We start from the raw sequence: 14,912 nt of genomic DNA on the forward strand, positions 1-14,912 counted from the left end.
AATGGAATATTATGTGGGAAAATGTGAAGTGATGCACTTTGGCAGGGAAAGAAAAAGTTCATTATTTTAATGAAGAGATAAGTGCAGAAACCTGGAGTACAGAGGGATTTGGGAGTCTTTGTTTGTGAGTCACAAAAAGCTAGCATTTAGGTTCAGTTGGCAACAGAGAAGGCAAATGGAATATTAGTCTTTATTTAATAGGAAGCAGAGTGTAAAAATAGAGAAGTCTTGCTAAAACTATACAAGGCAGTAGTTAAGCCTCACCCAGAATACTGTGAACAATTTTGATCCCCTTATCAAAGAAAAAACATACTGACATTTTTGGAGGGAAGCAAAAGAAAGTTCATTATCTTGATCCTGGGTATGGAAAGAATTTCTTACGAGGAGCAGTTGTGTTTGTATTCATTGAAGTTTAGAAGAAGAGAAGTGAAAGGAGATCTTATTGAAACATGTAAAATTCTTAGACGATATAACAAGGTAGATGTGGAGAGGTAGTTTTCCTGTTGTGGGAGAGCTTAGGACAAGAAGGCATAATCTCAGGGTAGAAAATGGGATGGCACAGTGGCTAGCACTGCTGTCTCATTGCGCCAGGGACCTGGGTTCAATTCTCACCTTGGATGACTGTCTGTGTGGAGTTTGCACATTCTCCCCATGTCTGCATGGGTTTCCTCCCACAGTCACAAAGATGTGCAGGTTAGGTGGATTGGTCATGCTAAACTGTCCATAGTCAGGGGTAAATATAGGGTAGGGGAATGGGTCTGGGTGGGTTACTCCTCAGAGGATTGATGTGGACTTGTTGGGCTAAAAGGCCTGTTTCCATACTATAGGTAATCTAATTAAAATTATCATTTAAGATGAGGAGGAATTTCTTCTCTCACTGGATAGTCAATCTATGGAATTCTTCCCCACAGAGAGCTGTAGAGGCTGGGTCATTATGTACTTTCAAGGCTGAGATAGACAGATTTATAATTGGTAAGTGAATCAAGAGTCATAGGAAAAAATCAGGAGAGGGTTGTTGATGATTATCAGATCAGCTGCAACATCATTGAATTGCAGAGCAGACCAGATGGGCCAAAACAATTTCTATAGCTCCTGAATTTTATGGCTTCATGAATGAACAATGCAGTAATTACTGGAGTGAGTTTGTTAATTTGTGTTATTTTGATAATTCAACAACCAGACCACATAAGGGCCCAACCATTTTTACCAGGATATCGTGAACAACAGTTCAGTTTGTAGAGAACGATGGGGTAGTAGAAGAATATTTGAAGCATTAACAGACGTAGAAGGAGCAACGGGACTTGGAGAAGGAAGGGTTGTGGCAGCTGGCATGTGCAACTTTCAGTTAGTGTCCATGATCTTTCAAACATAAACACCACAGCTATTCCCTGTGCAAATTATCCACATCTCACCTTCCCTCCATGGCAACTGCTCTTCCTGAGACCGAAAGAAACAATGGAGAGTCATAAACACAGCCCAGTCCAGCACGCAAACCAGCCTCCCAAACGCTGACTTCAATTATATTTCCCAGTGCATTGGAAAAGCAGTTGTATTGTCTTCCATTTGGCAGAAGATAAACACAATTGTATAAATGTACAAACAGATTCAAGAACAGCTTCTTCTCTGCAGTTATCAGACTTTTCAATGGGCATCTTTAATGTTAATGTTGATCTCTTTCTGCATCTTCTCAGCAGTTGTAACATTTTATCCTGCACTCTGTTTTGTTACTCTGATGCACTTGCATAGTATAATCTGATACACTTAATGGTAAGGTCCTGGAGAGTGTTGCTGAACAAAGAGACCTTGGAGTGCAGGTTCACAGCTCCTTGAAAGTGGAATCGCAGGTGGATAGGATAGTGAAGAAGGTGTTTGGTATGCTTTCCCTTACTGGTCAGAATATTGAGTACAGGAGTTGGGAGGTCATGTTGCAGCTGTACAGGACATTGGTTCGGCCACTTTTGGAATATTGCATGCAATTCCGGTCTCCTTCCTATTGGAAAGATGTTGTGAAACTTGAAAGGGTTCAGAAAACATTTACAAGGATGTTGCCAGGGTTGGAGAATTTGAGCTATAGAGAGAGGCTGAACTGGCTGGGGCTGTTTTCCCTGGAGTGTTGGAGGCTGAGGAGTGACCTTATAGGGGTCTATAAAATTATGAGGGGCACGGATAGGATAAATAGGCAAAGTCTTTTCCCTGGGGTCGGGGAGTACAGAACTAGAGGGCATAGGTTTAGGGTGAGAGGGGAAAGATATAAAAGAGACCTAAGGGACAACTACTTCACACAGAGGGTGGTACGTGTATGGAATGAGCTGCCAGAGGAAGTGGTGGAGGCTGGTACAATTGCAACATCTAAAAGGCATTTGGATGGTTATATGAATAGGAAGGGTTTGGAGGGATATGGGCCGAGTGCTGGCAGGTGAAACTAGATTGGGTTGGGATATCTGGTCGGCGTGGATGAGTTGGACCGAAGGATCTGTTTCCATGCTGTACATCTTTATGACTCTTTGACTCTAAGACAACACTTTTCACTGTACTTCTGTACATGTGACGGTATTAAATCAAGTAAAATTAAATCTTTAAGCATTGGTATCTGTCATTATGATGGTAGAAATTTTATCTTGTACAGTAACGAGTTGACATTGCTTGACATCAACCTCAGTTTCTATTATGACATTCACATATTGATGGCTCCTGCTTGTACTGCAATGGCAGCTGAGGAACTTGTCATCAAGAAACGTATCCTGTTGGGTTCTCTGGATTCTCTGATGGAATCATTTTCATAGAAGAAAGGATGATACAAGTTTTGCACTAAGCCCTGTGATGTTATTGCTGGATTCCTCCATGTTCCTTGTCAGTGACGACAAACATGCCAACAGACTTATCAAAATGAAAGTATCCCTGCATGCATATTATTCAAACGGGTTTAATTAGAAGCACACTAGCTTTCGGAGCGACGCTCCTTCATCAGGTGATAGTGGAGGGCTCGATCGTAACACAGAATTTATAGCAAAAATTTACAGTGTGATGTAACTGAAATTATACATTGAAAAATTGATTGTCTGTTAAGCCTTTCATCTGTTAGAATACAGTGATTATTTCACTTCTTTCATGTGTAAATCACAAAACCTTTTTTTTAAAGTTGCATTCTTGGGTTAGCTGTTAACAATGGTGATAGCTAGACAAAATGTTGAAGGTGTTGGTCCCCTGTGTTCTCTGTCTATGCCATGATGTTTAGATTGATTCTAATCTAAAAAGTGAGATAACAGAGTTTTACATAAATTCACGCAGTTTTTGAGCTCAGAGTTCTACACGAATGAATGCAGATTTTGAGCAAAGTACAATGTAACTCTGCAAGTACAAATTCATCCCACAAAATATATGTGTGCATGTGGGTCTTTGTCTGTCTGTGTGTGTCTGTCTGTCTGGGGTGGGGGTTATGAGTGTGAGAAAGTGTGTGTATGTGTAGTGAGTGCAGCGTGTCTTAAGTCTGTGAGGGGGTGCATGTGTGAGTGTGGGAGTATGTGTGCCTATAAGGGTGTATGTGGGTGTCTGTGTGCCCGTCTGTGTGTACCTGTGTCCGTGTGTATGTGAGAGCGTGTATGTGTAGGATTATCTGTGTGTGTGTGTAGTGCAATGGTGATCACCTGTAATGTGACATGAACCCAAGGTCCCGGTTGAGGCCCTCCCTATGGGTACCGAACTTAGCTATCAGCCTCTGCTCGGCCACATTTCTCTTGTGCCTGTCCCGAAGTCCACCTTGGAGGATGGTCACCGGATGAGTCACATGAGCCAATGTTGTCTATCTTATACGTTGCAGGCAAGGATGCCCGGAGGCATGGTACATTGGGGAAACCGAGCAAAGGCTACGACAATGGATGAATGGGCACCCCACAACAATCAACAGACTGGAGGGTTCCCTCCCAGTTGGGGAACACTTCAGTGGTCCAAGACATTCAGCCTCGGACCTTCGGGTGACCATCCTCCAAGGTGGACTTCGAGACAGGCAGCAGAGAAAAGTGGCCGAGCAGAGGCTGATAGCTAAGTTCGGTACCACAGGGAGGGCCTCAACCGGGACCTTGGGTCATGTCACATTACAAATGATCACCATTACACTACACACACACACTGATAATCCTACACACACACACTCTCACATACACACGGACACAGGTAGACACAGACGCGCACACAGACACCCACACACACCCTAATAGACACACACACTCCCACACTCACACATACACCCCCTCATAGACTTAAGACACTCTACACTCACTACACACACACACACTTTCTCACACTCATAACCCCCATCCCAGACAGACAGACACACACAGACAGACAAAGACCCATATGCACACATATATTTTGTGGGGTGAATTTGTACTTGCAGAGTTACATTGTACTTTGCTCAAAATCTGCATGCATTCATGTAGAACTCTGAGCTCAAAAACTGCATGAATTTATGTAAAACTCTGTTATCTCACTTTTTAGATTAGAATCAATCTAAACATCATGGCATAGACAGAGAATACAGGGGGTCAACACCTTCAACATATTGAGGAGAAAGTGAGGTCTGCAGATGCTGGAGATCAGAGCTGGGAATGTGTTGCTGGAAAAGCGCAGCAGGTCAGGCAGCATCCAGGGAACAGGAGAATCGACGTTTCGGGCATAAGCCCTTCTTCAGGAACAGGAGAATCGACGTTTCGGGCATAAGCCCTTCTTCAGGATTCCTGATGAAGGGCTTATGCCCGAAACGTCGATTCTCCTGTTCCCTGGATGCTGCCTGACATGCTGCGCTTTTCCAGCAACACATTTCCACCTTCAACATATTGTCTAGCTATCACCATTGTTAACAGCTAACCTGAGAATGCAACTTTAAAAAAAAGATTTTGTGATTTACACATGAAAGAAGTGAAACTATCACTGTATTCTAACAGATGAAAGACTTAACAGACAATCAATTTTTCAATGTATAATTTCAGTTACATCACACTGTAAATTTTTGCTATAAATTCTGTGTTACGATCAAGCCCTCCACTATCACCTGATGAAGGAGTGTCGCTCCGAAAGCTAGTGTGCTTCCAATTAAACCTTTTGGATTATAACCTGGTGTTGTGTGATTTTTAACTTTGTACATTACAGTCCAACACCGGCATCTCCAAATCATGCATATTATTCAGTCTTTTTCTGCATGCTCCCAGTTTTGGTCTTGCTTGAGACTAAGATCATACAGAAAATTTGAATTTACAGTTGTTGCTTGAAAAGCTCATGCAACTAGACTAAAAATAAACTTTACTACACAAGAATTTAATAACAAACTTGACTGTATCAGAGTTTAGCTACAAAAGTACTACTGACTTTATATGATTTTGTAAAGACTTATTTTTCAAACCTGGAAGTATGAAAAGTTCTGTGAGCATTTTAATTTTGTTGTGTTCCCTTATACTGTCAGGATATTAAGTGTTCTTTCCTTTCTCTTGGAATCAAGCTAGAATGTGCCATAGTTTTCATGAATTTGATGATTCTTGCTATTCTCCAAGAGTCCGGTTCTTTGGGTATTTCCAGTAGTATCCAGCTAAGTGAGCATCAAATGTGCCCAAAGCACCTCACAAAGGTGGATGCCTCAGCTCAAGTACAGGGCTCATGTAGTCTTGTTTTGTGACTCCAGATTGGAAAACACCTTCGGTTTATGTAAACCCTCTGTTATTATTACACATTTCATTTAGTGCTTTTAGCAGATTGTCTCCTTCTGCCTGTTTCATAACTGCTCTCAATCTGGCTGACCATTTCTGTGAGAACTCACACAGATAAACTTAGAATAAAAATAAAGGGATCTTGTGAAACAGTGGTAGTGATTGTACCTCTGAGGCAGGAGACTCAGATTCAAGTCTAGCCTGAAAGGGTCTGATCCTACATGGGTGGGTATTGGGACCACGACTTTTCACTTTATACATTGATGATGGAGGGAAAGGAACTGAGTGCATGCTGACTATATTTGCAGATAATAAAAGATAGGTGGAAGGTTAGTTAGTATTGAAGAGGTGGGGAGGTTGCAGAGGTATTTGGACTGGTTAGAAGAATGGGCAAAGCGCTGGCAGATGGAGACAATGTGGGAAAGTGTGAGGCCATACACTTTGATAGTAAGATTAGAAACATGGACTATTTCCTAAATCAGGAGAAATTCCAAAGTCAGAAGTACAAAGAGACTTGGGAGTTCTAGTCCAGGATCCTCTCAAGGTAGTTGCAGTTTGAGTCAGTAGTTAGGAAAGCAAATGTAATGATGGCATTTATTTTGAGAAGACTTGAAACTAAAAGCAGTGATCTAATTCTGAGTCTCCATAAGACTCTGGTGAGACCACTTTTGGAGTATTTTGTGCAGTTATGGGCCCCATATCTCAGGAAGGATGGTCTGGCCCTGGAGCATGTTCAGAGGAGGTTCACGAGAATGATCCCAGGAATGAAAAGCTTAACTTATGAGGAATGTTTGGGGAGGAATGTTTGAGGACTTTGGCCCTGTACCTGATGGAGTTTAAAAGGATGGTGGGGGCAGGGGGGGGGGATCTAATTGAAATTTACAGAATGCAGAATGGCCGAGACACAATGATTTTGGAATGTGTTTCTATCGGTAGGAGAGACCAGAATCCGTGGGCACAGCCTTAGAGTAAAGGGAAGACATTTAGAACAGAGATAAGGAGAAATTTCTTTAGTCAGAGTGTGCCGAATTCACTGCCACAGAAGGCTGTGGAGTCCAAGACATTGAATAGATTTAGGACAGGGATAGATAGATTCTTGATTTCAAGAGGATCAAGGGTAATGAAGAGAAAACAGGAGAATGGGATCGAGAAACTTATCAGCTATGATTGAATGGCCGAGCAGACTCATGAGCGGAATGGCGTAATTTCTGCTCCTATGCTTTATGGTCTTGTGGTCTTTTCCTGAGCTGTGTAATAATATCTCTGAAATGGCTGAATAGAAATATTTGATAAGCTCTCTTCTGGAATAACCTATTTCCAAAGTGGTGCAGCACAGTTGAGGTGCTCCAGATCAAAATTGAAACCAACTAATTTTACTTTCAAAACACCAGTTTATTTCCTTGATGCACATGGAATAACTTAAACCACTTACAGCTATAGATATCGCAGACTGAATCTAACAATATTTTGGCTAAGTGGCAATTACATCAAGTTTCACAGAGGGTTTCACCCTATGAGGCCCTAGCAAGACTTCTGAACATATATTCTCAAACATGCTTCATTAACTACCGACCACCCCCCATGACACACCTGTCATCCATTGCTAGCTCAATGCACCGTGGCCTGCAGATCTCACCACTCGCCAGATATCCCAGAATACACCAACATTCCTGGTGCCAGCACCATCTTTAACCATTGGCTGAACACCCAGTCAAGCTTTAGCATTCTGGAGCTTCGCTTCACTGACAACGTCATTACACAACAGCTCCAAACAAATGCTGCCTACAGCACATTACTGCCAAGCATGACACTTCCTGATACATGCACAACACTTCCTGATACATGCACAACATTTCCTGCTACATGCAGTACCACTTTCTTGGCCCAGTTGCTCCCTGATCTCTGAACCACACAGCTTTTCTGCCCTTAGCCACATTCCATCTGACCACACGATCTCAGGAAGGTGATTGCAGTCGTTAGAAGTCAGTCATCTCAACTCGAGGACACCTCTGTAAGGGTGGTGGGGGGGGGGGGGGGGGGGGGGGGGGGTGGGGGGGAATCTCAATTTGGAAATTTGCAGATTACACCAAAATTGGCTGACAAGATGGTATATGGGATGTTGTCCTTCATTGGCAGAGATTTAGAATACAGAAATAGGGAGGTCACAACTGGAGTATTGTGTGCAGTTCTGGTCACAACTCTACAAGAATGACATAATTGCCCTGGAGAGAATGTGAAGGTTTCTAGAATGTTAAGTGGGTTGGAGAATTGTAGCTACGAGGAAATATTGGTGACGTTGGAATTGTTTTCCTTGGAAGAGAGAAGGCTGAGCGGTGACATGATTGAGGCACATAAAATCATGAGGGGTAGATAGAGTAGACAAGAGGAACCTGTTGCCCTTGGCAGAAAGTTCAAAACCTAGAGGTTATTGATTCAAACTAAGTGGCAGAAAGATTAGAAGAGACTGAGGAATTTTTTAAATGCAGATGATGCTGGGTGCCTGGAATTCACTGCCTCTGTTGATGGTGGAGGCAGAACCCTAAGTAAACACTTTTAAAACATCCTTGGATCTGCACCTCAAGTGCTGTAAGCTGCAGGGCTATGGGCCATGTGCAGAACCATGGGATTAGAGGGGGCATCTGTGTGTCTCTGGATTGACTTGGACAAGATGGGCCAAATGTACTATATCAATGCTTTAACTCACCACAACCTTCTGAAGAGCAAGTACGCACAGACAATAAATGCTGCTCCAGCCAGAGACACTGCCAGTCCATGAGTGAATGAAAACTCACCACTTCTCTGACCTCAATGTTTACTGCACACCAGCATCTTATCATTGTTCATTCAAGGACTGTCACAGACAGGCCAGCATTCGAGCAATTCCTAGGGTGAGCTTTTATTTACAATCGAAAACAAACACAAATAAAACTAACAAAGACTGCAGTTTGCCCCACAATGAGAAATGAGAAACGTGATGACTGATGATTATTTTATAGTGCTGTCTGCTGTATCCATCTTTCATCTACTGCAACCAGGTGTCAATCAAATCCTGCCTAACTTGCAGCACCCAATACAACCAAGCACTGTCATACACAAGTAGAGCTTCCCCTTCCTCGATATCCTCCAACAGTCTGCTTTATTTCCACAGATACTGCCAGATCTGATGAGTTTCTCCAGCAATTTCTGTTTATTGTTTCTATTCCTCCTCCTTGTAAGACTGCTGCCATTCCCTTAACTCCTCAGCATCTAACACATCGCCTCACTGCCTGGTCCAATAATGGGGAACACGCTGTCTAGAATATATTACAGGACAACACACCCCAGAAAGGTTCAAGCAGCAGAACTATATCTTTAACAGCCCTATAATCTGCTTCAGCATTGCTTTAGTTGAAGCACTGTGGCATTGCATCTGAGATCCACATTATCTGGGGGATTGTGAAATGTTATCATCAGCCATGGTCATAGTGGATAGCCCTTATATCCCAGTAATCAGCCTTATAAAGCACCTGGACACTGAAACGCAGCAGGTACATGAGAATACCCCAGTGATTCTACAGGATTGATCCTCAGACTATAGCTGATGGATCCTCTGACCATGGCCTCTCAAAATAACTGACCGGCCTAGGCCAAATCCTGGACTGTATGCAGCCAGTATCCTTAACTGATGTTACTAAGAGCCCCTGATTGATTGCAGCTTACCTTAGCTTCATGGATGAATAGAATACTCCCCACATAAATTGAGAAATCTCCACTTGGTTGAAAGATCATGCATTATGTGTGCCATGCAGACATTTAGCACAAGCTGTGTCTCACTGTGCCACACAGCAAGGTGTCCACCTCTTGAAGTGATCATAACTGATGAACATGATAAGCAGCCTGGCTCTGTATGTGGACTAAACAGCAAGTCAACATAGCAGTACTGTGCGTGCATTAAGTTGGCTGAAGAGCCACTGTGCTAAAAGGCATGGCACAACTAGGTCAGAGTGTTGTGAGCATCCAGGTAATCTGTAAATGAGTGAGTGCTGCGAGAGCAAGAAACTAGGCTTGAGATGCAGCCTGGACTAATCCACGAGCTGACTGCCTCTCCCTATGAGCAGCATCATTGCAATCTGAGATGCTAGTGCACCCTGAAATGCAGCTTTCAACTGCAGAAGTGTCCTGCAAATGGTTTGGAGAAGTGCCCTGAGAGGTATGAGATACTGTCAGATGTCAAATGCCAGTATCCATGGAGGAGGGTGCATGCAGCTGGTGTACTGGAGTATGATGTAAGACATTGTTATCAGGTGTTCAAGATGGCAGCCCAGAGGAGCAAATGATGAGCTGAAGTCACCAGGTATTTGCTCTGACTTTCATGTTTGGATTTGTTGGTGCCTAATTTCCTTCTGGCATGTGGTAGAATAAGGAACTCCATATTAATGAGGCAAGATTTGTTGTAAATGAGACTGTTAGCAAACAATAATCCCCATCAATATGCATCTCATCACTTCCTTGCAGAATTTCAGTTTGACGCCAATGAGTTGTTCCCGACATGGAGAAAGGTCTCTTAGGCAATTCACTTCCAATTCTCACAATATCCCATATCATTTAAGCCTCTATGAGATTCTGCACTTTGACTCCAGTAAGAATCAGAAGGTGGTCACTTATTATTTACTGTTTGCAATTTTCAACTCTGGTCTGGTAATATAATCATAAGTCAGCCTTTGAATTGCAATCGCTTTTGGCTTTTTGAAAAAAAACTTCCCAAATTTGGAATTTTAAATTTCATTTTTATTTTTTAAAAAAGTTTCAACCTCAAAACTGCAAGCTCTATTCCTATAAATTATGAAACAATAAATTACATATTCATAATACACTCTATTGAACTTCCCATCTGTATCCTCTGCAGCAGAATTTGTGCATGCTCTTGTCCTCCAATGAACAGTACCCATGCTATCTTTTCCCGGCCATGTGCCACATGCAGCCTTTATACTATCCCCTGAAGCATTCACAGCATGTATTTCAGAGCTGATGCTGCAAATGTCAGGTTGAGAGATGTAGTTTGATAATCATCAATTCCCTGCTTCCTCTTGGCTGAAGTTCTTGAGATTAGGTAGTTCTCCTATAACGCCGTAGTTGTGTTCCAGTGAAACCTCGCTTAATAGAAAATCACTTAATAGAAATAATGGGGCCTATGGTAAAAGTGGAATTGGGGCAGACCAGCAAAAGATATCAATCACGATCGCTCAAAAATCACTCAAAAGTCTAACATAAAGTATAGTACAGTCTGAATGAAGATTTAAATCATATTTATTAACAAAACAAAAGTAAATTTAACAGATTACATTGAAAAAGTATTGTTAATGCAGGAACAGAGGGCCATCATCATCATCATCACCAGATTCAAGTACAGTTATGGTTGCAGAAGTGGATGGCTTGGGTTGATTGTCTTCTGACTGTATCGTGGGGTTTGGTTTAAAATAGACATCCAGTTTTCATTGCTTTGCCCTTTTTCTTCATCTTGAAGAAGCTGTTCATAGAGTGCCAGATGATATCTTATTGAACGAACTGCTACCCTGTTGCATTTTGCGTTGTAGTCATTGTCTTCCACGAGCTACAACTGCCTCTCAGGTTCCCTCAGGATAGAAGACAAAAGAGTAGTGGAAAGCTCTGTTGATGCTGTGTCCTGGACTTTGTCTTTTTCATCTCCAGCTTTCACTTCCTCTTCAGCGACAAGCTCATGTAGATCAGCTGTAAAGAGGTTTAGATTTAGATTAGATTACTTTACAGTGTGGAAACAGGCCCTCTTCACACTGGGACTCAAGCAGCACTTCAGTATCCTCACTTTCCACTTCTCCAAAGCCAACTTGTTTTATAAGAGCTCTTTGATTTTTGGGAGCTCCTCTGACAGTTCACATCTTTTAAAAACTTGAAAAAATCTGGGAGAAGCTACAGCCAAACTGCATGCAGGCAGTCCTTACTGACATCACATCAAGCATCCACAATAATGTCAATAGCATTCTTGATGTTAAAGCTCTTCCAAAATTGAAAAACACCATCCTTATTATCCCCATCAGCCTCTTGAATATGCACCTTAAATGATAAGTGTTAAAAAGCTGATACTGCACCCTGATCCATGGGTGGTTTTGTTTAGAGGTAGAAATAGCACTTTGATGCTTTCAGAAAGCTCTCAAAGGTGGCAGGATGGCTTGGCACATTATCCAGATGAGGAGATTCTTGAAATCCATTTTTGTTTGGGTTGAAATGCTGTGTAAAAACATCTTCCAAAACATCAACAATAAGGTCAGAAAAAATATGCCCCTTCAATCTTTTCAGCGTTGCCTCTTTTCTGATGTTATGACCTCTCTTTTGCATTCATCACCTGCAACTTTATCACCAGGATACGTCTTACAAACATTGTTGTCACTATGTCCCTCCATTTTTGCAAAAGAAAGAGATAATCTAGGAGTAGATTGTGTGATACGTAGGTACAAGAACAAATTAGAAAGGCAAATGGTATGTATAAGAGAAATGCAGCTGTACAGAAATTATACAGGGCCTATACCGGAATTATATAGGATATTCTTGTCTCAGAGGGACAACAATGAATATTCATTAGTTTAATTTTTGAGATGAAGCTGCTCAATGTACAATACTGTACCTCTCCCATACTCTGACTGCTGTTGACATGGCACGTGCACAGAACGGTACGGTGACTTTGGCGCTGACATCAGTGCATGTGCAGAATGAAACACACAAAATGATTGCTGCTGGAATGGCACTATTTTGAACAGAGGTAAGCATTCTCAAAAATGCTGTTCTCTAATTCTTTAGCAGTTTTATAGCCAAATTGTACTGCCAAAACATGCTCTATACGAGAAGTACAAGTATCTGAAAGAAGAAAGGGTGGGAGGTAAGAGATACATGCTGGCACTATTTGCAATTTGCTTAGCAGAATGAGCAGAAGTGGAATATGAGAAGGGGCTTAAGGAGGAACACACCATCATCTTCCATAGTCCTAATCTCAGTGCTGGTGCAGACTTGGCAATGTTGCTGCAGTTGTGGAACAAAAGTGTGGGTCTGTGCTATGGTGGATGGCTGGAGAAACTAACTAAGAAAATATTTCATAATGCAAAAGCCAACTCATTGCATTACTATATTTTTCACTGTTTAACTCACTTTCATACTCAGTCCATCTCTTTGCGATGTTCCCAAATTCTCCGCAGAATCAGTTCTCCCTCCTCAGGGCAGTAGCCTTCGGGAATTTGATCACTTTCCATTCATGTCAGCAATGTGGCTCATATGATGTAGCTCATCCTAAAACTCATGCTTGGGCATTCCATTCAGCAAATCCCACTAGTCTCATGCAACTCCTTTAAAAAAAAATCTGCTGCTGTTTCCTCTACTCAGACAACTCTTTTACTTGTTCCAAGTTATACTTTGAATCTATACACCTTCAATCTCAAATCTAGTGAGACAGAAGAACTGAAGGAAATCAGTATTAGTATGGAAAAGGTGTTTGGGAAATTGATAGCGATTAAAGGCTAAGAATATCCAAGGCCTGATAATTTATGTCCCAGAGTACTTTAAGAAAGTGGATCCAGAAATTCCATTTACAAGCTCGCTGATGACACCACCATAGTCAGTCGAATCTCAGATGGTGACGAAACAGATTACAGATGGGAGGTGGAAGACCCGGAAAGATGGTGCATTGAGAACAGCCCAGCTCTCAATGCCAGCAAAACCAAGGAACTCATTATTGACTGTCAGAGGGATGTTATTCATGCCCCTTTACACATTAACAGCACAGAGGTGGAACAAGTGGAGAGTGTCAAGCCCCTGGGAGTGTTCAGCGACAACAAGTTTTCTTGGACTCTTCATTTGGACGCACAGGTTACAATGGCCCAACAACATCTCATCTTCCTCAGGCAGCTGAGAACATTTTGCATGATGGTGAATACCCTTGCCAACTTTTATAGGTGCGCCATCGAGAGCATTCTTTCTGGACGTATCACTATTTGGTATAGCAACTGGACCATTCAAGATCAGAGACGGTTACAGAGAGTGGTGAACTCGGCCCGGACAATCACAAAGGCCAACCTCCCATCTATAGAATCCATCTGCCAGGCCCACTGTCAAGGAAAGGCCGTCAGCATTCTCAAAGATCCATCCCACCCTGGAAATGTTTTTCTACAACCTCTACCATCGGGGAGAAGGTACAGAAGCCTGAACACATGCACCAGCCGGTTTCGAAACAGTTTCTACCCTACTGTTGTCAGAATACTGATTGGAGTCACAAACTGTTAGAATTCGCCTGTACCTCTGTTTTTGTTTGCCACTGCTAACCTATTATTTACTTATCTATGTTACTAAACTCTGTGATCTGCCTGTATTGCTCACAAGACAAAGCTTTTCATTGTGCCCCGGTACATGTGACAATAAATTCAACTCAATTCAAATAATGGATCAGTGATGGATATTTTTCAAAATTCCATAGACTCTGGAACAGTTCCCAGGGATTGGATGGTAGCTAATGATTTTAAAAAGTACATCAAGAAAATAACAGAGAATTACAAACTGGACAGCCTGATATTGGCAGAGGGAGAAATGTTAGAGTCCATTCTAAAAGACTTAGTAGGAGAGCACTTGGAAAACTGTGACAGAGTCAGCATGGATTCATAAAAAGGAAATCAAAGCTTGACAATTCTATTGGAATTTCTTGAGGATATAACTAGTAAGTGTTGATTAGGTGCAAGCAATGAATGTGATTTCCTTAGACTTTCAGAAGGTGATCAATAAGGTCCCACATAAGAGATTAGCATGTAAAATTCAAGGCACATGTGATTGAGGATAACATACTGACATGGATTGAGAACTGGCTGGCAGACAGGAAACAAGGTCTAAGAAGAAATTAGTTTTTTTCTGAGCTGCAGTCAGTGACTAGTGAGATACCATGGGGATCCGTACTAAGACCCTCGATATTCATTCTGTATATAATTCAGATGAGAAAACTAAATATAATATCTCCAAGTTTGCCGATAACACAAAGCTGGGTAGGAGGGTGAACTGTAAGGAAGATATAAAGTTGCTTCAGCATGCCTTGGACAAGCTGAGCGAGAGGGTAATTGCATGGCAGGTGAAGTATAACGTCGATAAAAGTAAGGCTATCCACTTTGTGAGCAAAAACAGACCAGTGGATTATTACTTGAATAGTAACAGATTGGGAGAAGGAAATGTCCA

Source organism: Chiloscyllium plagiosum, unplaced genomic scaffold (genome assembly GCF_037043375.1).
Source record: "Chiloscyllium plagiosum isolate Xiang-an unplaced genomic scaffold, Cpla_swu_hap1 HiC_scaffold_12, whole genome shotgun sequence".
In the NCBI taxonomy this organism is placed as follows: domain Eukaryota; kingdom Metazoa; phylum Chordata; class Chondrichthyes; order Orectolobiformes; family Hemiscylliidae; genus Chiloscyllium; species Chiloscyllium plagiosum.